The following is a 24,589-nucleotide window of genomic DNA, read 5'->3' on the forward strand; positions in this document are numbered from 1 at the left end:
AGGAAAGACAGAACATGGAACAAAGACACCTCCATGGCTGGCAACAGTTTTAGACTAGGTTTAAAAAGTGTTGTACACTTATTTTAGTTGAAATATGTCAAAAATGTAAAGAATTTGGTCCGGTTTAAATGAAAATTCACCTTGAAATGTATGTGGGCAAGATTGGATGGTCGACTCTCATATCACTATGTATAGACACGTCCAGACGTGTCAGGAGACAAATACATTGTCTATTGAGGGTCAGCGTTAGAGACGCCTAAGAGGACACCTCTGGCATGGTGGGGCTTGCCTGCTCCCTCTCAGTGCTCCCCAGACATCCAACGGTGTACATCTTTTCCCTCAGACACATCTTTTTCTGGCCGAAAGGAAACCGCACAGCTCCGTATTCCCGTCTCTTCCTGTACGTATTCCCATCCTTCCCTTTGGATTACTCTTTCTACAGTCGATCATCCCTTGACCTCGACAGAGATAGCCTATGAACTGGCTACCGTCCGTCGGCTCGATCTCGTGCTTCTCCCGCGACCGCCCCCTTCTGAGGTCAGTACAGAATCAGACCTGGGTCGTGTCCGCAGGAGGTCGGCGTGAAGGAGTACGGCAAGCCGGAATTCGGCTTGAAGCTTCTGTCCGCTCCCGTGCGCCGCCGCGGTAGTTCCGCCCCCGTTCAAGATCGGAGATAGTATGGATGAAAACGGAGCGGAAACGAATGGAACTGGGTGCTATCATATTTGTTTTCATATTTTTTTCCGGAAACGGAAACGAATACAGAAACCTCGGAAACAAATACGGAAACAGATACTATCGGAAACAAAAACGGAGCGAATACGACACGGAAACGGAGACGGAAGCGGATGTTCACCGGAACAAAGAACCCTTGAACCGTAGAAAAAAACACAATGAAATGAACAAAGTTGTCAAAGATAAGATGATTATAAAATATTATGATATATTGTGGATATATTATTAGATATTCATTTGTGCATAAATATTCAACTTTGCAACAAAAAAACTTGGAAGCCATCCAGCAACCAAACATCGCAGCTCAAATCACAATAGTGCTCAGCTTTAATAGTACTAGTACTGTAGTACACACTTCAACTCAACAAGAAAAGTATCCATGATGCAAATATTTGAAACTTTAAATATAGTAACTAACAGTTCCATTCCAGCACTACAACATTCAATCCTCCATTTCCTCATCCATGAAGTCCTCCAGGTCATCACAACTATCATCCTCTTGTGGCTCCTCCAACTACATAGGCAAGCATACAAATAGATTTCAAGTTCTGTAATATGAGTATTAGACATAATACAAGTCAAAAAAATAGATAAAATGCAAACCATGTGCACCAAAGTTGTAAAACGTTCCTCCAAGCTTGGCATGTCCATGTCTTTGACAATAGATGCAATGTCACTACCTGAATGATTGATAATAATAATTATTAGTATGATTATGTCAGAGGGTGCACATGAAGTTGAGATAAAATTTAAAAGGTTACCTTTTGATGCACCAATCCAATTTTTAGTACAAATTAAAGCTTCAACGGTTTCAGGTTCAAGACGACCACGAAATGGGTCAACAACCTGCCCACCAGCACTGAATGCCGACTCCGAGGCAACCGTGGACACTTGCATAGATAAGATATCTCGAGCAAGTCGTGACAGAATAGGAAACTCAACTTGATTGACCTTCCATCATGATAGTATATCAAAATTCGAATCTTTTCTAGATTGTAACTCTTGCTCCATGTATACTTCCAACTCAGTTTTGAGAACACGGTCTGATTTTTGACTTCTGCTACTCAAGAACGAGTCTAAACCATCATCTAGATCAAGATCAACAGAAGGTGTTTCACACATATTAGTATCACTACTGTTACAGGTTGTCTTCTTTGATGTAGAGACGTAAGCTTCAAACAACTGGGTAATAACTTTTGTAAACTTCTCAATCTGTTGGTCATGGGTGGTGGGGTAAATGGTTGGTGCATAGTATTCTATCACGTTTCTCTTGTATCTAGGATCAAAGAAGACTGCCACGGAAAGTGCCATGTTGGACTTCTCCCAATACTTATCATATTAAGTTTCATGGAACGTGCCATAGACTTAATTACTTTGTCAGAGCTAGCACACCAGCCATCAATTGCAATCTTAAACTTGCAAAAGGTGATAAAAAACTTATTTGCAGTTGGATATGTAGTTCCAGAGAACAGCACAGTAGCATCCTTGAAAATCTTCAGGTGATCACATATCTTCAATGCCATAATCCAATTCTTCGAAGTTGGAGCACACTTCTTATACTTCTTTTTATGCCGAAGAAAAAGCCTATCGAAAGCATCTCTAAAGTAAAGTGCCTTCTGCAGCATATCATACGTGGAATTCCACCGGGTAGGAACATCCAAGATCAGTTCAGATTTTGGATTTAAGTCACATTCTGAAGCACACTTCTCAAACTCTTCCTTCTGCTGTGGAGAATTCCTCACAATTGATATGGTATTTCTAATATTTGCATTAGATGCTGCAATTGTCTTCAAACCATCTTGAGCGACCAGGTTTAGGATGTGATTGAAACATCTTACATGAAAAAATATGCCATCACAGATTAGACTATTCTTACTGAATTTGGTTAGTAGCCCCTCAACACACTTATCATTGGCTGAAGCATTGTCCAAACTGAGTGAAAGCAATTTCCTGTCAAGATTCCATTCCACTATGCAATCATAAAAGTGTAAGCCAAGATTTTTTTCCTGAATGGTTTCCCTGTACATGATTAAACTTGATAATCCTCTTTTGCATGCACCAATTTTCATCTATCCAATGAACAGTGATGCCCATGTATCCTTTGGTTTGTCCAGATGTCCACATGTCCACGGTGGCACTAAATCGGCACTGCACTGTTTTGAAGTACTCATACAATTTCTTCTTTTCCTCTCTAAATATGTTGACTATGTCTTTCTTCACAGTAGGGCGACTTTTAATTGGAAAAGTTGGACGCAAAGAATGGATAAAGTCCACCAAGTACTCGTGGTCAACAATATTGAAGGGGTACTCATGCATTATAATTGAGAGATAAAACTTCTTCAAACTGGTAGACTCGTCATACCTAAAGGTCGCAGGTGCTACCATGGACTCATTGCCTTCAACTTTATTCAGTACAAGTCCAGTAATGATCTGATGCTTGTTCTGCAAATGAGACTTGAAAACTGTTGTGCCTCGATTGCCTCGAGCATTAGTACGAGGGCCCTTGTAAGTGCACCCTTTGCTATTGCATCTAGCCCATTTCTCTACAACCTTGTTACCATCCTTATCCGTCGTCGTTATCTCATACTTGGTGAAATGTTCCCAAACATCAGAGGTGAGCTTCTTACATCTCTTCACATCAGGGGCTGCATCTTCAGTTCCATTGGCCGTATCCGAACTTGCAGCTGCTGCACTTGTATTAGTAGCATTGGGAGGCTGCTCCGATGATGATTCAAGCACAATCGGAGATGTTGCGCTTACACTTGCACTGCTACTTGCTGTAAAAAAATCATCCATTGCAGGTTGGCAGTGCACTAACACTACGGCCAGACCTGTAACAGGCTAACAACATTAATTAATTATGTATAAGCAAGCTAAATACAACTGTACCACTAGCCCACTAGTGCACTGTGAAAGCACAAGGATCCCAATATTAGTTCTGATAGACTTACTGTATGTACAGGGCTACAGGCAATTCAACATAGTGTGTATCATGGATTTTCGCAAGATCTGCACGAACATTCATAAGCTATCTTGCTTGGTAATCTTACTCTGTATGTGCAGTAGTGCAGGACTGCAGGTGCAGCCGTGAAGGTGTCATCAGCAGTGGAGAGGGGTGTAACTGCGGAGGGATTCGATCGTGTTGGAGGGGCGTAGAGGTCGGAGGCGTCAGAAAGGCGGCTTCAGAGGGGCGTAGAGGACGGAGGCGTCGGACGGCGGCTTCAGAGGACAGAGGCGTCGAACGGCGGTTTCAGAGGACGGCAGCGTCCCACGGCGGCTTCAGAAGGCAGCGGCGTCCGACGACGCCATGTCAAGTCTGGGCAGGCCGGCCAAAGATGCGACGGCAGTGGCGGTGGCGGCGTGCTCGTCTGCTTGATTAGGGATAGATTATTTTTGAGCGGTGATTAGGGATTAGATTAGGGATTCTGCTCGCCTTGCTGCGGTGCCTGGTGTATTGTTATGCTGAAGTTGGGCCATGGGCCATTATTCTGCTATGTAACTCTGTAGGGTCTTATTATGTGTTGGGCTATAAAATAGACATTTGCTCGTATTAAAAGCCGAAAGTTCCATATTAACGGAAACGGAAAATTCCATTTCCGCACTTGTTCCGCCGGAAAACATTGTTTCGTTTTTGTTTCCGTTTTCGCATAAAAAAATTCCACTTTTGTTTTTGTTTTGCAAAATTCCGTTTCCATCTCCGTTTTTCCTCTCCGTTTCCTTTTTTTCGCCGGAAAAGCGGAAAGTTTCCGTTCCATTTTTATCCCTAGGAGATAGCAACCACAGACCACCAACCTGGCTGATGTTTTCATCGCTTTAGGCCTCGCGCCAAGTGCTTCAAGCCGACGAAACAAACTTAACAAATCCTGGCGCGTCGAGAGCCACACAATTCACCGAGCTCTAAATGCCGCTGGTTTGTAGGTTTTCTAGCCTCGATCGTTTCAGCCAGCAGCAAAAGTGTGCAAGGCTGGACTGAAGAATCTTGACCAATTTACTAGCAGCGGCAGAATACATACACGTGAGTTGCATGGAGCTAGCTTTGCTCTAGATCGATTCTCTGGCACGTCCTTTATGCCGTTGCCGTCGTGGCGTACGTCGCGCATGCGTCGCGCGCAGTGAGGCGGACTCTGCCGGGGAACACTCTTTTGCTACTGGTACATGCCGACGACATGGCGACATGGTGGTGTTCAAGTACCGGCTTGAAGCTGTTGCTCGTGCCTCTGGCGCTGGTGGAACCACGTTGTTTCCTCTACTGGCTGCGTGTGTGCGCGCCGCGACGAGGCGCGTGGATCTCCAGTGAAGGAGGGCGGTGCAATGCTCGTGGCGACGGTGGCCAGGCTCGTTGCGACCCATCGGAGAAGACAACGAATGGCCTGTATTTCCGTTTATACGGATGGCGGGATAAGGAAATACAATGATTCTTACCTTTTTCTCTAAAAAGGGACATGGGCCGTTGGATGAAATCGATTGAGCGGGGAGCACGGATGGAAGCACCGGGAGGGAGCAGGCAAGCCCCATCCGGTAAAGAGGATAGTGTGGTTGTCTCCCAGGCTAAGGTCACCACATGACGGGGTATACCTGTGTAGAAGTGCACGTCAAATTCTTATTGAGAGAATTATGCCATCAACTCCAAACAATTTGATATTTCTATTATGTTATCACTAACACTTTGCAGGCATGGAGAAGTATCAAGATCTAATGAAGAAAATATGTTCACTATCCTTGGGAAGGCCACGAACACTACATGCCTAACTTAGGCGCGATTATTCTACTCCAGCTTGCCCGCCAGGTAAATCAGATGCATGGCGACATCACTTACGGAGGATTCATGCGTCATCGTCTTGGCCATTGCCCTTTGCCTCTACATCATTGGCTTGGAATCATTGGGAGGTAACCTCTTTTCAATATGCATCATTGGCTTGGAATCATTGGTCGTCACTATATTTGTATCCCTAGGGTTGTAAATTTGCTGCCCACTCCCATGCTAAACGCCTCTCGATCGATGATGGAATTTTGCATTAGACTGAAGGGTTAGTTCTTCATTCATCTAAGGAACCATGTGAAGGGAAGAGGTAGAGAAAAGAAAAACATACAATGATGACAGGATCGACTTCATAAGGTCTCATGTGTTGGTTTTGATCTGACGGCTTAACATGCCAGTTAGATCTATTAGTCTAACAGAAAAAAAAAGGGAAAAGATAACGTTAATAAAGAGGCCCCACGTACCAACGTACGTGGGCTTTTATCCCAACTAAGGCGCCCTGATCGGGGGCACCCAAACCAACTGATGGTTTTGGTCCCCTGTCGCCAGCGCTAGATAAAAGGGGGTACGGGAGAGGGTTGGCAGCCTGCGCGATCATAATTCTCGTACGGTTTCACTCCCCTCCCGATATTCTCTCACCCCATCCGATCAGGGGGAGCGCTGCAGCGACGGGAAGACCTACTCCAGCCGCCTCTGCCGTCCCCGGCCAGTCCCGGTGGCGTCCTGAAGGAATCAGGACGTCGAAGAGAACCTCTGCTTCGAGTACATCACCCCTGCATCACGTCTGCACCGAGCAGGCGATCATGTCCACTCCCGTGACATGTAAAGGATCTCTAAACCCTTCTCTGTTCATGTTGTTAGGTGATCTAGATGCAATTTTGATTCTGCTAATGGCATCCCATAGATGCATAATTACTCCAACATCATGATGGAGCCAGTATACACGGATGATGAATAGAAAATCTCTCGCATATTTTTGTTGAATCATTTGTATTTCCAGAAGTTTTGCACTTAAAGAAATTTTGCTTACATATGGCGCACCAGAGTGGTTGATCTGATGGACGCGTGGGAAGGGTTGGTTCCTGGCAGAGAGAGTCTGGGCGGTGAGGGGTGAGCTCGATGGTGTAGCTGTGTCAGGGGCACGTGAGACGAGAACAGGGCTGGGAAGGTGAGATTACTGGGGGAGAAATTGGCGAGGTGTTTATGAGGAGAAAGCAGAGAGAGAAAAATCGGGCTTGGCTGATGTATTCAGCGACTGATTTCGTAAGAATATTAACTATGGGATGAAAAATATATCAACATCACGGGAGTGGTCTGATGAATGCTTCCCGTCAAACGGCAGATAGAAAGGGTTTCCCTACTCCATCCGGTTGAGTTTATAAGTGGGCATATGTTTTAGGTTTTCAGTTTGACTAATAAAACACGTATAATATGCTAAAGAAAATATAAGATTAGAAAATTCATTGGACAACGAATCTAAAGATATATTATTCATATAAGATATAATGTATATTTTCTAGTCAAATTGAAGATGTAAAACCCATGTTTGATTTATAAACCAAAGTGAAGGAAGTATTAAAATTTCAGGCTCTAGCACTGCGTGAGATGGCATGATGGATGGCGAGCGATAATTAAAGGTGGCACGCTATTATCCTGAAACTATTCGCGATCGGGTATGGAGGGCGGGATCTTCATGTAGGGGAGAAAACTATTAATTCTTGGGCACACACACCATAATATTCTACTCTAGGTGTTCTATTGACCCCAAGTGCGTATCAGGTGATACGGGAGGTGGGATGCTCCCATGCTCCAGGAGCTTCTTTTTTGAAATGGCAGGATTCATGCATTCATTATGAAGAAAATAGTTGCTCGCTTAATAAGGGAAAACCTAGCAAAAACCAAATTGCCTAGTCAATTGTGGAAAATTGGGCGAAAAGCCATCGCAACCGCTGAGCCGCACATATAAGTACCCCACTCACACCACTACAAAGAGGGTCTCGCGGAGATAACACGTAAGTGTCATCGTCATCACTCCTCACCTCTAGGGGAGGAGTGCTCGATATTGATCCCATCTGCTACTACTATTTATTTTACGAGACAATTGCAACAGTTAGGCATGTGGTGAAAGCTCATGAGTCAGGACCACATGCACCTAATCGTCTGAGACTCTCGGTACAAAAGGTGAGCAACATCATTGCTCTTCTGCACTTTTTTCAGCATTGCTTTGCAACAATAATAGTTCCAAAAAGCATATAAGCACATCTCATAATTTTATTAGGCGACTACAATTTGATGACAACGAGCTTTTTTAGCACATCTTATCTCACACAACCTCCAGGTCCACCATATAGGCATTCAGCATGACCAATAGGAGTAATAGAGTGGCATTTGTTATTCGTAACTAACTTGGGCCAATCTGTCGTCATTGGACTGCTCCTACCATCTTGATCAATGAATCGAAGGTTGGTGAAAGATGCAGCGCGACCTTGGCCACCATTTGGGCGGATACCACTTCCCATGGGAGGAGTTGGAAGTGTCTTATCGGCTACCACAAAGGCACCAAAAGCCATTCCATTTGCCTTTTGTGCCAAATAAGTGAATAACGACCTTGGGAAGTATCCCACCCCTGTGGGGTTGCCATTGAAACCATAGTACACCCACCAGTCTCCACTTGCTTTGTCTTGCCAATGATTTTGGATTTATTTTAAGTAAACATTCTAATAATATTTTGTTAAAGAGTCATATGGGCTCGTGAAATTTTTGAGTGACATTGACTATGTGAGGGCTATATTAGTTATGTTAGCATGATTATAATAAAGTCTATGCAATCATCAATTATGATACGATTCGATGGAGAAAATGATGCTCAAATAAATAACAAGAAACATGCAAATGCTACCTTAAGCACTTTGAGTGTGACATTTTGTACAGGTTCATGGACACCTGAAATTGGTTTTATAACATCACCCGGAGCTACCAAGGCGCCATTTGCCCGTATGAAACCAGGGCAGTTCATATTGAAGCAGCCGGTTGCATCATATCCATCTCTCTGTAGCATGTATGATAGTGCATGGGACAATAATCTTAGCACTATATTTGCAGTGAGAGTAAGATCACTTGTTAGAAGATAATTTAGGGGATTAGTATTACCGTCCAGTAGGTATAGAAGTGGGGACGTGAGTCGCCGTAGTTTTCTGGATAAATCTACAAACATAAGGGGTAAAACCATAAAAATAAAGAAAAATTTACCTTGCAATCAAATGGTAAAAATGTGGTAGATTTGATAAAGAATTTCAATAAACATAGAAATTAAATATGTGGTACTCTTGCTATTTTGAGAAGGGATAATTCCTTAATCAGAAATTGTTAGTTACTGCAAAAAAGTGTCTATGTGTTTTATTGCAATGGAGAACACATCATATTGGATGGAAATTCCAAGATACCCTCACTTATTTGAAGATTTAGTTTTAGCTCATAAATGCATAATAAAGCGAGCAAGTCATTTTTCATTTTTTTTATGCACAATTTAAGTGAGTTTAATGATATGCTGAACATTTCGCCTTATTGGAATGGAGCCTTTGTGCCAAGTCATTGTCGCATTATTATGCTCGTACTATTTTTCTTGGACTATATCCTACTTGTGGTAGTTGACCACTAGTACCCAACCATATGTCTGAACTGAACTCTTGCTTCGAAAAAAGATGCTTACATGCCAGCCAACTTGAATTGCATTAAAGCTTGATTTAACACCATCTCCGCTATGGGTAACAGTAATATAAGTTGAAGTCAATTGCCCGGGTTTAAGTTTGTGGCCATACACGCCCATGGTGGCGTGTAAGCCATAGTAGTTGTCGGTGGGACCTCCAGAGGATGTTTGGTGTACTGCAAACTGCAAGAAAAAATCAGCCAGATAAAAAACACACACATCTGCATAAGAAGGTGAGCAAAACATGCAACCATAACACCATATTGCATACACCGCAAACAATTCCAAAATTTTGGTAACACTTCACAATTTGCACAATTTTGGTCTTGTGTTAAAATATGCTAAGATAAAGTTCCTAGAAGTGCTGGTGGTGTTACTTATGCCCATGCATTATTAAGCTAACCAATGTATTCCTTTTTTTTTGCGGGTGAACCAATGTATTCCTTCTCTACCTAAATTGTCAATAACAAACCATATTTTTTTAATTTCACATTTGTTTTGGTTCGCCTAATAACAAAATGCCTTCATGTTCCCTTAGGAAGAATTTGTGTCATCTAATAATATGTCAAATACTCTCATTCTATACGTAGAAGTCACAACCAGGTTACTGCATATCAGTTTTTAGGGGCATAACAATGATTATAATGAGAATTAATCACCCATACGATTACTGTGATTAGGTTGAAGATTTTTAACACAAAATCTAAATGAATATGAACAATAAATGTGTGGAGACAACAACATTTACATTTATATGCATAATCATGTTGCTTTGTGGTATTGAAAGATCTGTCTTTATCAGTTTTATGATGTCACATGAGAAGCAGTAAATGCTAGGAAAATACTGACAGTAATGCATGGGAAACTTAAATGCTAATATATATTGAGTAGGGCGTTTTGGTGCCCAGGCTCATCTGCACCCGGTTAGAAAAAAGTTCGTAAAAAATTCAAAACAAATTCAAAAAAATCCAAATTTTTTTGTGCGGTAGAGAATTTGATGCGTGAGGCCCGCTCCAAATTGCAAGTCATTTGAGCATTTGAGCAGCTCTCCGCAAAAATGACAAATCGGACAAAAACAGTACATGAACAGTAAGCATTTTTACAGGCCCTCAATTTGTCTTTTTTATGAGATCTCCTCAGATCTCCAAATGACTTGAAATCTAGAGTGGGCCTCACGCATCAAATTGTCTACCTTACAAAAATTATTATTTTTTTGAATTTTTCTAGTATTTGTTTTGATTTTTTTTTGTCAGCGTGGGTGCAGATGAGCTCGGGTGCAGAGATGGATTTTCGAGAGTAGTGCGTTTCGGTGCCCAGGCTCATCTGCACCTAGTTAGAAATTGTTTTGTAAAAAATTCAAAACAAATTCAAAAAATTCCAATTTTTTTGGTGCGGTAGCGAATTTGATGCATGAGGCCCGCTCCAAATTGCAAGTCATTTGAGCATTTGAGCAGATCTCCGCAAAAAAGACAAATCGGACAAAAACAGTACATGAACAGTAAACATTTTTACAGACCCTCAATTTGTCTTTTTTTCTGAGATCTCCTCAGATCTCCAAATGACTTGAAATCTGGAGCGGGCCTCACACATGATATAATATATTCCTTGTTATTGTCTCCAGCTCCTCACTTCCGTACTGTGACATCTAATAACAGCCATAGATAACTCGTGGAACATAATCTGCGATGTCACACTATGTTATATGATACAAGGAAGCATAACTCACGTAAGTTTGATCCCATGAACTTGAATCTTGTCCAGAAGTTGTTGTCTCAATGGAATTTGACTTCAAATATGTCAAATTTTGTTTGACTGGACCATAGGCCAAAGCTCGCGCCAATGAAGTAGGTTCCTTTGAGGAAAATTTTAAATACACATTAGTAGGTAAATAAGTCATATGGATCAGCTTAAAAAATTGGTTGCCCTAACATCAGATGTAATGACTCCGCCTTGGATCAACATGAGGCATACCAAGTAGCACCTTCAGATACATAATAGTAATATACAACACATAATAGTGTGTACCTCATGAATAGTAGAAGACAACCGAATGCCTCTAATTTGAACTGCATGAAAGAAGAGACACAAAACAACTGCTCGTCGAAGTAGAGTAAGTCTAAACATTTTTTTATGTGAAAGGATGAGGATTCACTATACACATCAAAAACTATATATAGACCCGGTGTATCCTAGAGATGGGGATACAAATATTTTGATATAACTATCCTTTATTTATGCCAGCAAACTCATTAATGTTGGTGTGAAATACTTATTTAATGCCAACTAAACCATGCAATAATTATTTTAAAAGGTGTATCTTTCTCCAGTGCCAACTGAACCATAAGAAGCGAATATATGCACAAATCTTTCTATTAATGTCAATAATACATAATAAATTAATTCACTGTAGAAATATCTTTATTTGCTGCCAAAATAAGTTTGTTAAATACGTGCAAGGTCACTCTAGGTAGAATATATTACTTGAACATCTGCGTACAATATTAATTTAATACCAAGTTAGCCATATGATAATTCGTTTACAAGATGTATCTTTCTGTACTGCTAACCAAACCATAAGAAATCTTTACCTTTTTATTTTGAGGTAATAAGAAATCTTTACCTAGTATTAAAGGACGGAGGCTTTCATAATTCTCCACATGTCAATCATTTATTAGTGGATCGCTCAACTGGGCCTTCCTTCTGTTAATTGGGCCTTATGTTAGTTCTCCATACACGTAACCCGTGTGTCGTGTTGGTACGATCAGCATAGCAAAACCGTATTGGAGACCAACACATATAAATTGTACCATGCCGTGACTCAAAAACGTTCTCGGCGTTGGAGAAGTCGCCAGTCTGCAGGAGCGTGCTCTTGGGGAAGTTGCCGGTCTGCAGGAGCGCGCCGTTGGAGAGCAGGGCTGCAGACGAGCACCATGGATTGGTGGCGAGCGGGTACGGGTGCAGCGCGTTGGAGCAGATGTCAAGGAGCACCGAGTGCACGGAGCAGTCGGTGGCCGCGGTGGCGGCGTTCAGCGCCGCGGCCGAGGCGGCGCACGAAGCCGGGTCGACGAGGGAGATGTAGGAGGGGCCGGAGTCGGTGTGGTCGAACATGAGGACGAAGTCCTCCGCATGGAGCTGCATGTGCATGGCCGACAGTCCGAGAGGCCGATATTGGCGTGCAGGAGCCGCCACTCGCCGGCTAGCGCAGCCGCCGACGTCGGCTGGGAAGGCTGCAGCTACCACGCCGCAGCGTTGGCGCCAAAATTGGCGGTGCGCCTGGTGACCAAGAGGAGGAAGATGAGCAGGGGAAGGAAGGGCCCCGCCGGCTAGGCATTGTGACCAGGAGGAAGACGATGAGCAGGGGAAGGCGTTGCTGGCCTTGCATGCCTGCTCACGTAACTTCAAAGTACATGATGAGGTCCACGACAAGCTCGATGTGCTTCTTCCGCCATGTTGCCGTCTTTGTGGCCTTCAATGACGTGTAGCCGGTGGCCGAAGCACTCCCACCTATCTACACACGATTTTGAGACTTCGAGCAGCACAAAAAAGTTATACCTCCACTGCTGCTCTACTGCCACAGAACGAGCTGGCGAGCAACCATGCTGCTGTTGCTGCTGCCGCTGGAGCACATCTGCGGCCCAAGTATAGAGAGCGTGCACAGCAACGGAGTTTTGGCCCGGATGAAAGAAGGGATACAGAGTTCTTAGCAATAATTTTCAATGAAAAAGTGTGTGGGGTGAGAAAAAATTACTGGCACCGTATGATAGGCCGTACAGATGAGAGCTCCACGGTGGGAGCAGACAAGCCCCATCCCTTCTGGCTGCCAGTTACATCGGATGTGCAAAACAATCATCACGCATGTTTGCTTTACTCATATGCTAAAGAAGTTGATTTGACTTCTATACTGTTTAATTAATACACCATGCGCTTATACAGTATGATTTCTCTCTTTAATTTACTGTTGTTGTCTATACGAAACATGAGCGGTGATCTTTTAAATTTTTTTTTGCATCAACGGTGATTATATGCAACTGTTGGATTGTTGATAATTGATTACCTGCCGATATATAGCACGTGCTTATGTCTTTATTTTGGCCTGATGAAAAAATATATTAAAAACATCTTAAAATACAAAAATTCCACATCAAAAAAGAAAATAGTTGTGTATAAAAAATCACTTTAGAAGATGACGAAATAGTCTGGTGCATATTTGCTGCTAGCGACGCAATACGGAATAGAGCCCGTATTGTGCCGCTTGGGTCATTTGACCCCAAGTGGCATTAATGAGGAAATAATAAATTAAATAATTATTTATAACAAATTGTTAATGTTGAATTCAAGGTGTGATGAATGTGGCCTGATTTAAAATTTTGGCTGGCTTCATACCGAAGTCCGTGTTGATCCGCGAATGTCGAAAATGATAGTGGAGGTGGGATTTAGGCTTTAGCTGAGCACAAATTCTGCATTAAATTAAATGATAGTGTCGAAAATGATAGTCAAGGCGGAATTTTGTATGAACCGCATTTATGTTTTGTACATACAATCCTCATTAAGTTTGAATGCACATAAAAAATATCTCCCGTTGCAACGCACGGGCATATGTGCTAGTTAATATAATATACGCACAAATCTTTCTTTCAATGTCAATAAAACCTAATGAATTAATTGAATTTATAAATATCTCTATTTGTTACAAAAATAATTGTGTTAAATAGGCGCAAATTACTATAAGTAGAACTCAATTAATCACCTTGATATCAAGTGATTTCTCACGGATCACCATGGTGGAAAACACACATCACTGCAGCCACTCTGAATCCTGGCGTGAAAAATAAGAAAACACAACAATATTTGATCCTATCAAGAAATGATTGTGTACAACCACATCAATGCATAACATCAATTGAAACTAAATATGATGCAACTAAGAAACAAATGTGGCACAATATGAAACAAGAAATGATTTTGTACATCCTCAGTTGTGTGCAACATCATTTGTGTAAGGCATTGACTTCTAGTCATATGTGTTTACTTCTAGGATGAATTCTCAATGCCAAGAGTCCCTTATATGGTGGAAAGTGAATTCAAACCTCAAAGCAAATAACAATAACAAAATTTTGTCATCATAATCATTGGCATATATGCAGTCCAACAAGAGGTGAGTCTTTTCCTTTAATGCGTGCAATTAATGAAACAAAAATTTGATAGTTTTTTTTGACGCGTCAACGGCGGACTTACGCCGGCCTGAACTTATATTGCCAAACCAAAGTTGTTACAGAAGAGAGTTACAGGAGGGGAGGGAAAGAAGGGCAGAAGAAGAACTAAAAAAAGATTACATAGGTCTAAATTCTCGCAGCCAGGTGGGGCAACATAGTACTCGAGTCCCGGAGAAGCGACTGACGTTGTGTATTGCCACATCCGTGAGACCAGAGAGCAAGATCATCCGCCGTGGCCATGGCAATGTGGTGGATGCCCAGAGTTTCATTGCGGAAGACTTTTGCATTGCGACGTTTCCAGGTGTTCCAAAGGATAGCAATTATCACCGTCGAGCGCACCTTATTAGTCATAGTGCCTCCCCAGACGCCCTCCAGGTCGTCCAAAGGCCCAACACAAAGGCTGTCCAGCTCTTCCCAGAGAGGTCGGAGAAGAGTGCAGCTAAGGAGAAGGTGGGAGATGCTCTCATAGCCACCACAAAAAGGGCAAGCATCAGAGGTTGCGATTGATCTGCGGAGTCGTCTCTCATTAGTGTAGACGCGGTCTTTGCGAGCGAACCAGAGGAAGATTCTGCATTTATTAGGAGCGTAGTTCCTCCATATTGCCGCAGCCATTGGGTCAGTTGGGGTTGTAAGAATATTTGGGAAGCGTTAAACCCTTTTCTCGGGCCGCAGTTATATTTATACTGATGTTGCCGTGGCTTACAAGCAGATCGACCGAGAGACCAATCGGGAATACAGAGAGAGTCGGTAACGAAGGAGAGAAACAGAAGAAGAGATAGAACAGGATTCTAGTTCAAACAACTAGTCCTATCTCATTACAATGTATTCTAACACTCCCCCTCAATCTAAACCTAAGAAACTCCATGGTTGAGATTGTTCTTGAATTCCTCGAGCCTTCTCATAGTAAGTGGTTTTGTGAAGCCATCAGCTAGTTGATCACCAGGAATAAACCTTATGTCAAGTAACTTGCGTGTTACTCTTTCTCTGACAAAATGAAAATCAACTTCAATATGCTTTGTGCGTGCATGGAAAACAGGATTAGCTGAAAGGTAGGTTGCACCAAGATTATCACACCATAACCTAGCAGCTCGTGGAGTTTTAGTTCCAAGCTCATAAAGTAATGTTTGAATCCACATCACTTCAGCTGTAGCATTTGCTAGAGCTTTATATTCGGCCTCAGTGCTAGATCTTGAGACTGTAGCCTGTTTTCTCGCACTCCATGATATAAGATTTGTTCCCAGGAACACAGCAAATCCACCTGTGGACCTTCTGTCATCAGCACACCCTGCCCAATCCGCATCAGAATAGGCAGACACAAGCACAGAGGGAGACCTGACAATTCTTAGTCCAAACACTTGGTCACATTGAGCTCATTATGATGATGCATTACCGAGTGGGCCCAGAGATACCTCTCCGTCATACGGAGTGACAAATCCCAGTCTCGATTCGTGCCAACCCAACAGACACTTTCAGAGATACCTGTAGTGTACCTTTATAGCCACCCAGTTACGTTGTGACGTTTGGTACACCCAAAGCATTCCTACGGTATCCGGGAGTTGCACAATCTCATGGTCTAAGGAAATGATACTTGACATTAGAACAGCTTTAGCAGACGAACTACACGATCTTGTGCTATGCTTAGGATTGGGTTTTGTCCATCACATCATTCTCCTAATGATGTGATCCCGTTATCAACGACATCCAATGTCCATGGTCAGGAAACCGTAACCATCCATTGATCAACGAGCTAGTCAACTAGAGGCTCACTAGGGACATGTTGTGGTCTATCTATTCACACATGTATTACGATTTCCGGATAACACAATTATAGCATGAACAATAGACAATTATCATGAACAAGGAAATATAATAATAACCATTTTATTATTGCCTCTAGGGCATATTTCCAACAGAGCACTGTAGCACGTTGATGCCATTGTGAGTTCCTAGCATACCAAAGAAGGAGTGCCAAATCCAGAGGTCCTATGTGGCCACCGCCTCAAGTACCACACTGCAACCGCCTTTGGCGCCTTTGTACATCCCCTGCCAAGCAAATGGGCAGTTCTTCCATTTTCAATGCATGCAGTCGATGCTTCCAAGCATCCCAGGAAATCCATTTGCTGCATTCTGTGCTAGGATCCGAGCAGTGTCTTCCGCATTGGGTGTTCGCAAGTATTGCGGTCCAAACACTGCCACCACTGCCCGACAGAACTTGTAGAAACACTCAATGGTGGTGGACTCGGCCATGCGCCCATAGTCGTCGAGTGAATCACCGGGAGCTCCGTATGCAAGCATCCTCATCGTTGTCGTGCACTTCTGGATCGAGGTGAATCCAAGTTTGCCGGTACAATCCTTCTTGCACTTGAAGTAGTTGTCGAACTCTCGGATGGAATTCACAATCCTGAGGAAAAGCTTTCGGCTCATCCGATAACGACGCCGAAATGTTTTGTCGCAGTGCAGTGGAGCGTCGGCGAAGTAGTCGGAGTAGAGCATGCAGTAGCCTTCGAGACGATGCCGGTTCTTTGCTTTCATCCGCCCGGCGCCGAGCCACCTCGCCGCGGCTTTTCATTGCTCGCCAGCAGGCCGGCGAGGGCGGCGAGGACCATGAGATGTTCCTCTTCCTGGACATCGGCCTCGGCTTCCTCCTCCAGCAGCGCGGCGAGCGATTCCTCGTCGTCCGTGTCCATTGCCGAGGCAGGCAAATCGACGAACACCTTACGGGCGCGGTGGGCGCGTACCCGCCGCTACACTGCCCCTCCGCGGCCGGAAACGCCGGAAAAATCGCCCACCTGCTGGTGGAGGGGCTGCCTCAGCGAAACCTCTGCTCTTTTTCCGACGGGGATGGGCTATCTAGCGGTGGCGGGCGGTGGGCGCCGCCGGGATACAGCCGGTTGGCGGCCGAGCGCGCGGGGGGTGGGAGGCGAATCTGAAAAAAGACTTGACTTTTCGCCTGACGGTGTGGGCCAGACGTGCTTTTCCCTTGCACCGGAGCCCCCGAGCGCCCCTCAGTGCGCCGGATTCGGCCTGCGATCGTCGGGCCCAAAAAGGGCCGAACTGGCGGATTACGGCGTCCTGGGGGCGCGACTGGGGCGTTTTTTCGATGCCGACGCTGAAAAAATCGCATGGGGATGCCTGTTGGGGACGCGGCTGGAGATGCTCTGACCACACCATAAGTCCGCCAGAAAGCCGTTGCTCACAATTCCCAAGAAAGCACCTGGTGCAAGCACGGAAACCGAATGGCCGATGTGATCTTCCCCAGCGACCCGGCATGTTCAGGTGACTCATATACTAGCTTTTATGATAACTTGGCATGCATCATTTACATTTTGGCTAACACTTTATATCTATAATGCCGAATATTTAATATTTAGTGGTATTTCCCTATGCGCCATGTTTCCTGTCTTTCCAGAAATCCACGAACTCAGTTGTTACAGTAGAAGTTTTGTTTTTCTCCTCACTGGTAGCCACTTATTTACTGGCCTCTTTTCCCCCTTATTTGTGTGTCATTCCCTTATCTTTCGTAGTGGACCTAATGTCCAAGCTGCAGACCACGGAATCACCGCACATCTCAAGTGTTTGCCTGTAAGATGTGGGAATACTCAAGCCCCTATTTCTGGGGATGTTTTCGCTATGAGGTTTCACTACTTGGCTGAAAATGACCACTTGGTAATCCCGTTCAAGGCACGTGTATTTATTTGGGAGATTGCCGTGTACGAATATGTGGTGCCCCTACGTTTTGGTTTGAAATTTTTTGAACGTGTGCACGTGTTAAATTGGTTCGCCTAGCCTTTTCTGCTGTACGCATGGCATGCCCGCATGCACGGTCAAATGATGCAGCGACATTTACTCGAATGGAAACACACCGCGACATGCAGTGCTGCTCGCCTGCACTCCAACGGAAATACACCGAGGCATGCAGTGCACGCATGCGCTCCAATGAAAATACACCGAGGCATGCAGTGTACTCATGCAATCCAACATAGGCATGCAGTGCACGCATGCACTCCAACAGAAATACTAGGCATGCAGTGCACACATGCACTCCAACACAAATACATCCACGCATGCACGGTCAAATGATGCGGACGGAGCTTGCCTGCTCCCTCGAACGTGCTCCCATCGGTGCTCCCGTTCCACCATTTTCCATCCGACGGTTACACAAATTCTTCATCCCACCTCTCTTTTCTTGATAAAATAAAGGACTTAAACTCCAGTATTTCCACCTGTCTCCCCCGTATAATACTCAAACAGCCACCGTATTAGCTTCTCCCAGCGGCGAGCCGTCCAAGCTGACGGTGAGGACCTCACGGCAGTGACGACCGCAACGTGGCCAGCGCCCCGCAGGCGGCGTATATGGTACAGAGGTTGATGCCGGAGGTAAGCTGACCCGGACGAGGACGGCGTACTTTTTGACGATCGCGGCGTGCATGCCGGCGTAGTCCTTACGTCAACGCCGCAGGTCAATCAGTCTGCCGCGCGTGCTAGGACGGAAATAAAGGCTGTGGATGGCTCGGCATGGGTGGCGGCACTTGTACGAGGCTCGCAGAACTCCTCCACGTCCACGCAACCGTGGTTGTCGGCGATGATGCGTGCGAGTACGATCATGGTGGACAGCTCGTCGCACGGCATGGTGATGCCCAGCTTGCCCAAAGAGTTCCCTGTCTCCTCCACGCATCTATCACCGTTCCGGTTGAACAGCTCGAACATGCGCCGCGCGGTCTGCCGAGCATGGAAGAGCTGGAATGCGGTGCTCAGTAGCTGTACGCTGGTGACCTGCTCGGAGATGGCCAGCTGGTGGCAGGAGCATGGCGAGCTCGCCGTGGGAATGGTGGCCTTGACCTCATCCAGCGCCAGGCGTGGAAGAGAGAAAACATGTAGATGTAGCCGTCCACTAGCTGCACACTGTCACCGGTGATCTTCTCGGAGACGGCGAGCCGGTGGCGGGAGTGCGGTGAGCTCATCGCGTGGGGCACGACGGCACAAGAGGCCATTCACGCCAACATCAAGATAAGATGCGTATTACTCCTAGATTAATGTGGTTGCATTACGGAAGGAATGGGTAGTACTATATCGGTATTTGTGATTTCTTTTGGTGATTAAAAGGAACGTGGGGTGAGGAAAATTACTGGCACCGTACGATGGCAAATTAACGGAAGCGGAGCATAGATGGGAGCACGAAGGCGGAGCAGGCAAGCCGCGTCCCGTCCGTGCACTAGTGGGCGTAGGAAAAGGTCATGTATTAGTTAGTGGGTTAGTGCGTGTGTGAGTCACTTGTGTATATGTATGTCATATTCAGTAATGAGAAAGAAGCCGTGAGGGCTGGGAGAAAGAATGTAGTCCATGTGTGTCTCACCGGGAGTAAAAGCAAAGCAGGTTTATTCTCCTTAGTGAAGTGTGTACGATGTGTGTGTTCCCGTGGTGTGTGTGCGTTCATGTGTTCTTGAGAGAAGAGAGAAACTACAAGAGAGTTGTGCGAGGCAGCTCAAGGTAGAAGAAGAAGCGGCGCTGCGAGAGGGACGGCGCCAACACTGCCGCTGCCCCAGGCCTCGTCATCTCCATTGACCTTCTTTGCAGTGCTGGCGGGCCTTGTGAGGATCGGCCACAGCTTCGGCTCCGGCATCGCCCTGAGCCCGTCGAACCGGTCGTCCGCGGCCGATGGTTACTATGTCGAAGACGTTGTCGATCGGCTACGGGCTGCACGGAAACCGGGTGTCCCAGCGGCCGGCACTTGCGTATCCCCTTGGTGGGGCCACGGTCTCCGCTCAGACGTAGTACGACGCCCTCTTCAGGGAGCACGGATGCTGCGGCAACAACCTCTTCGACAACGACGATGGCATCACCACCGCCGGAGCATGATCACTTGCCAGTGCGAGCAATGTGACGGTGTCGAGGGCGGATGCTCCTGGTGCGCGTGCGCTCAGTGGCGCCGAGAAGAGGTTAGGTTGCAGCGTCGGGGCGGAGGGGAGAGGCGGTGCAGCTGACAGCATGATGGTCTCGAAAGCGGCCACGCCACGCAGGAGCGAGTGGAGCCGGAGTGGTCCGTTGTCAGCCAGAATCGGCTGTTGCTGATGATGATGCGAGCATGTGGACGAGTACGTGGATCTCAACGTGAAGACGTCCATCAGCAAGGCGCGTCCTGGCGCTGCGCACTGCACTGCTATGTGATGCTGTTGAATATGAAGTGCACTCAGACCGCGATGCATGCCATCCGCGTTGTATCCCCTTGAATGGTCCGACGAGGTTTCACGTGCGTCCAGGTTCGTGTGATCTCTCTCTCTCTCTCTCATATTTTTTTGTGCAGCGAGGGAGATTTGCAAGTGGTCCAAATTCTGGTGCTATCATTGCTATGTAATAATACAAGGTTTCTCCTAGTCCTCTTTCTTCTTGATAATCCATATAGGGATTGCTTCTGTGGATTATTGTGAAGCCTTTTCTTGTAGACTAAAGGTTCAGAGATGGCCACTAACTGATTGGTGTTATTACGCAAGCAATTGCAAGGTATTAACAATCTGTTTTTCTTACTGAAGCTGAACAACATGATGCATTTTAATGGCCCTCTTCACCTGCTGCTTATATTTAGAATGAGCTTGGGCCAGATTTTATTCATATGAAAAATGTAGGTTGGGCCAGATTTTATTCATATGAAAGATGTAAAGGTTGTACTCTCATATTTTAGCTGTGTTAAAATGCTTATCATGTCAACAGGACAATGCAAGGTGGTGTTGTGAGTTGTCATTTTCAGTGTTCATTCGTTTCTGCACCAGCCCAACTATACGAAGACAGCTTACATTATTTTTCTCCCAGTGTATGATTTGGAAAGCTTACCTTCCTCTTCCGGTGCATATTTTGGAGAGAAAAAACTTAGTTCATGAATCAAGCTTTGTATGTGCAGTCAACTGGGTTTATACTCCCATCACTGTACCTTTTCTTCGTGTGGTGTGTTCCCATCGCCCTAGCTATGTCTCCCTATGTTGTATGTTTCTTTTTCCTTTTAACGTTGTAAGATAATTGTCACTCTAAAAGCTTAGTGAAATGGGTCTACTTTTGCGTTGCTTCTGGCCGAGAAAATGTGTTTCCAGTTGTTTTGTCATGGATGCAAGTTAGTCATCGGTCTAACAGATGGGTATACCTATTAGTATTTTTTCCTATATATACATAGAAGTCGGTACTTCCAGTTTTATACGCAAATAATATCTTGATGTATAGCTATATAAAGTCCATGATCATGGATTACTGATTCAAGCATAGGTTCCTGCACATTGTTTGCCCCATATACAAACTCTATCGTGTTAACTACTGATGTGACACTTCCTCAGCTATCATTTCATTACCAACACAAAACCAATGGGCAGTCAAACAAGGATGCTTTGAGTTACCAAAGAATCAAAATTTATCATGCAATATCAATATGTATTCCCTTTATGTACAATTGATGTACCGATTCTTTTCATTCAATAAAACTTTTCTTTATGAACGATTAGCATTTGTACCAACATAATTTTTGTACATACACCATAATATAAAAAATTGAAGTGAACACGCAAAAAGTCAATAAAATAATAAAATAATTGGTAGATGAAGTTTAATATTATTGTACACAGAATTTCTCACATAAAGTATCAATAGGCGCGGCGTGCCACCGGGCGGGCATGAAAATTCAACATGGCTCGCCAGCAAGTAAGTACCCAACATAATGAATTTGCAAGACAAACAATGATCTTGGCGAAAATATGCAATAATTTCTCCGACGTGGCACTTCTTCGCATGTACCCCAACGTCCTCACAGAGATGATCCCATCATTGCACACACAGGAGCAAAGATACCACGTTGGACAGGTACATGAATTTGCAAAAACTCTTTACCACTTCATTACAAACTATCCTACAGGGGGCTACATTAGGATGATTTAACTCAACTAGACCATCTGCAATCATTTACTTTCATGCAGTTGCATCATTGTATATGATATGTTCCATAGAACGGTCTGTATATTGTGCCAATAAGTAGACCTTATTAGTAGCGTGTACCCTTCCGTTCATCAGTATTTATCATACATGGTTGCAATAAATGTACTCATTTTCCATCTTTTAGTACTCTTTCTGGGTTTTAGTCATGCGATTCTAGCATTAAAAATATAACAATGGCCTTTACGATCCATATAAATACAATGCATCACCAGGCGCAGCGTGCCGCCGTGTGGGCTATGCTAGTATAATCCATCCAAAGCCATAATTTTCCTTTGCCTGCAAGTGCTTCTGTAGTTCTGTGAGTAAAGTTATGTTCCACTTCCATTGACTGTTATTGTACTAATAAAGATTTTTTTCTGAAAAAGAGGAGGATTATCCCCGCCCTCTGCATCGAGCGATGCACAAAGCCATCAGTAATAAAGATTGTCGTTGTACTACTTCCACAGTTCCACTGATTCCACTGAAAAGTAAGTGTTGCTTGGAGTTCCAATCTTTCATTTTCAAAATTTCTAGTTCTTACGACTTCAGACTTCACAAGGGGTACTGTTTGATCAAACCTGGCTATGTGTTAGGATTTGAGGCTTCAACTGCCTGATCGGTGTACCTAGTCACAAGTCACTCAAGGTGGAGTTTCCTGATAAGCTTCCTTGAAACCGCAACGCACTAATCTTGTACTCCATTTCCAACCTCTATTTTCAATCTAGGAGTATATAAGATGATTCCTTTCTGTTTATGGACTCCTCGTCGCTGCCGAAGCAGAAAGGGGTGATGGTGGAGGATTCCATCCCGGTTTTTCTCCGCTAGAGCCTTTGCCTCGTCAGAGCACTAAACCAGCAGGTCGTGTAAGATCTTGTGGAACCTCTTTGTGTGTGTGTGTGGGTTGAACCTATGTTGGATATTGTGCTCTGGCAGTTTGCTTTATATATAAAGCGGGCCGAAAGCCTTTTTCGGTAATACTGGAAATTGCTTGCACACTGTAATTCATGCATTTTGACGTTGTAAATTAGAGCTAACGGGCAAGTAAAAAAGCTAGGCATCATGGCTTAGAATGAAGGAAATGTTGATCAGCTAAGCCAACGTGTCTTAGCAATAGCACTCAGCCTTCAAATATAGAGTTGTCAAGTTATATAGAAGGTGTGGTAAACTAAAACCTCTTTAGCTGTGCTTAGGCAAATCTGGGAAATATTCTTATAGTACATTAAGTTAATTCTCATCGCATAATAATATTCTCTTTTGAGCTGGTGTACTTTCTATTAATAAGTTCCGTGGAGACTCTTCTCCCTAGAGGAAAATGCACAGTGGCGGAGCTATGTTGGGGCCCACTAGTAGAAAACAGGGCTTTGGTCACAGGGTAGTATTCACATTAGTTCCGGTTCAGTCACGAACCGGGACTAATGTGAGCATTCGTCCCGGTTCGTGCGGCTAAGGCATTAGTCCCGGTTCATCTGGGCCCTTTAGTCCCGGTTCATCTGGGAACCGGGACTAAAGGGTGCGATGCCCATTAGTCCCGGTTGGTGGCACCAACCGGTACTAATGGGCTTTGAGGCATTAGTACCGGTTCATGGCACGAACCGGTACTAAAGGTCCCATTTTCAAACTCTAACCCCCCCCCCCACCCGGACCGCCTTTTCAGTTTTAGAAAAAACAAAAGAAAATGATGGAAATGTCAAAAAAATAAAATAAAATAAGTTTCCCATGTGATATGTGGTCTAGTTGTTGCGAATATTAACAAATATGAATTTCGACTTTATTTGCAAAATCTCTCTGGAATTTGTAAAATGGGCATAACTTTTGCATACGAACTCGGATGAAAAGGTTTTTTAATGAAAAATCATCTACTCGAAAAGTTACATCCGTTAAACATTTTCAAAATCCTCAAAAACCTAACAGAAAAAAGTTACGGGGCTTTTAAGATCTAGAGTGGAAAAAATCAAAAAAATTTCAAACTGTGGTCAAACAATGGTCAAACTAATTATTCTAGAATATTAGTGTTACTAAATAATTATTTCAGTTATTTTGAATTTTGGTCAAATATGGTCAAATTGTGGTCAAACTGTGGTCAAACAATGGTCAAACTAATTATTCTAGAATATTAGTGTTACTAAATAATTATTTCAGTTATTTTGAATTTTGGTCAAATCTGGTTAAACAATGGTCAAACAAATTATTCAAAAAATATTAGTGTTACTAAATAATTATTGTTTTTTA

The 24,589-nt window shown here is 44.1% G+C and overlaps 1 long non-coding RNA gene across 1 annotated transcript; it reads right to left on the minus strand.

The window, feature by feature from the left end:
• Positions 1–7,876: 7,876 nt before the first annotated feature.
• On the minus strand, positions 7,877–11,382 carry LOC120962617 (uncharacterized). Its single transcript, XR_012182891.1, has 5 exons — positions 11,226–11,382; positions 10,927–11,052; positions 9,204–9,383; positions 8,645–8,698; positions 7,877–8,543 (listed from the first exon to the last, which is right to left on the minus strand). It is a non-coding gene; the product is annotated as an uncharacterized lncRNA (long non-coding RNA).
• Positions 11,383–24,589: the final 13,207 nt, after the last annotated feature.

The sequence above is a fragment of the Aegilops tauschii genome, chromosome 4 (assembly GCF_002575655.3).
Source record: "Aegilops tauschii subsp. strangulata cultivar AL8/78 chromosome 4, Aet v6.0, whole genome shotgun sequence".
NCBI classification, from domain to species: Eukaryota; Viridiplantae; Streptophyta; class Magnoliopsida; order Poales; family Poaceae; genus Aegilops; species Aegilops tauschii.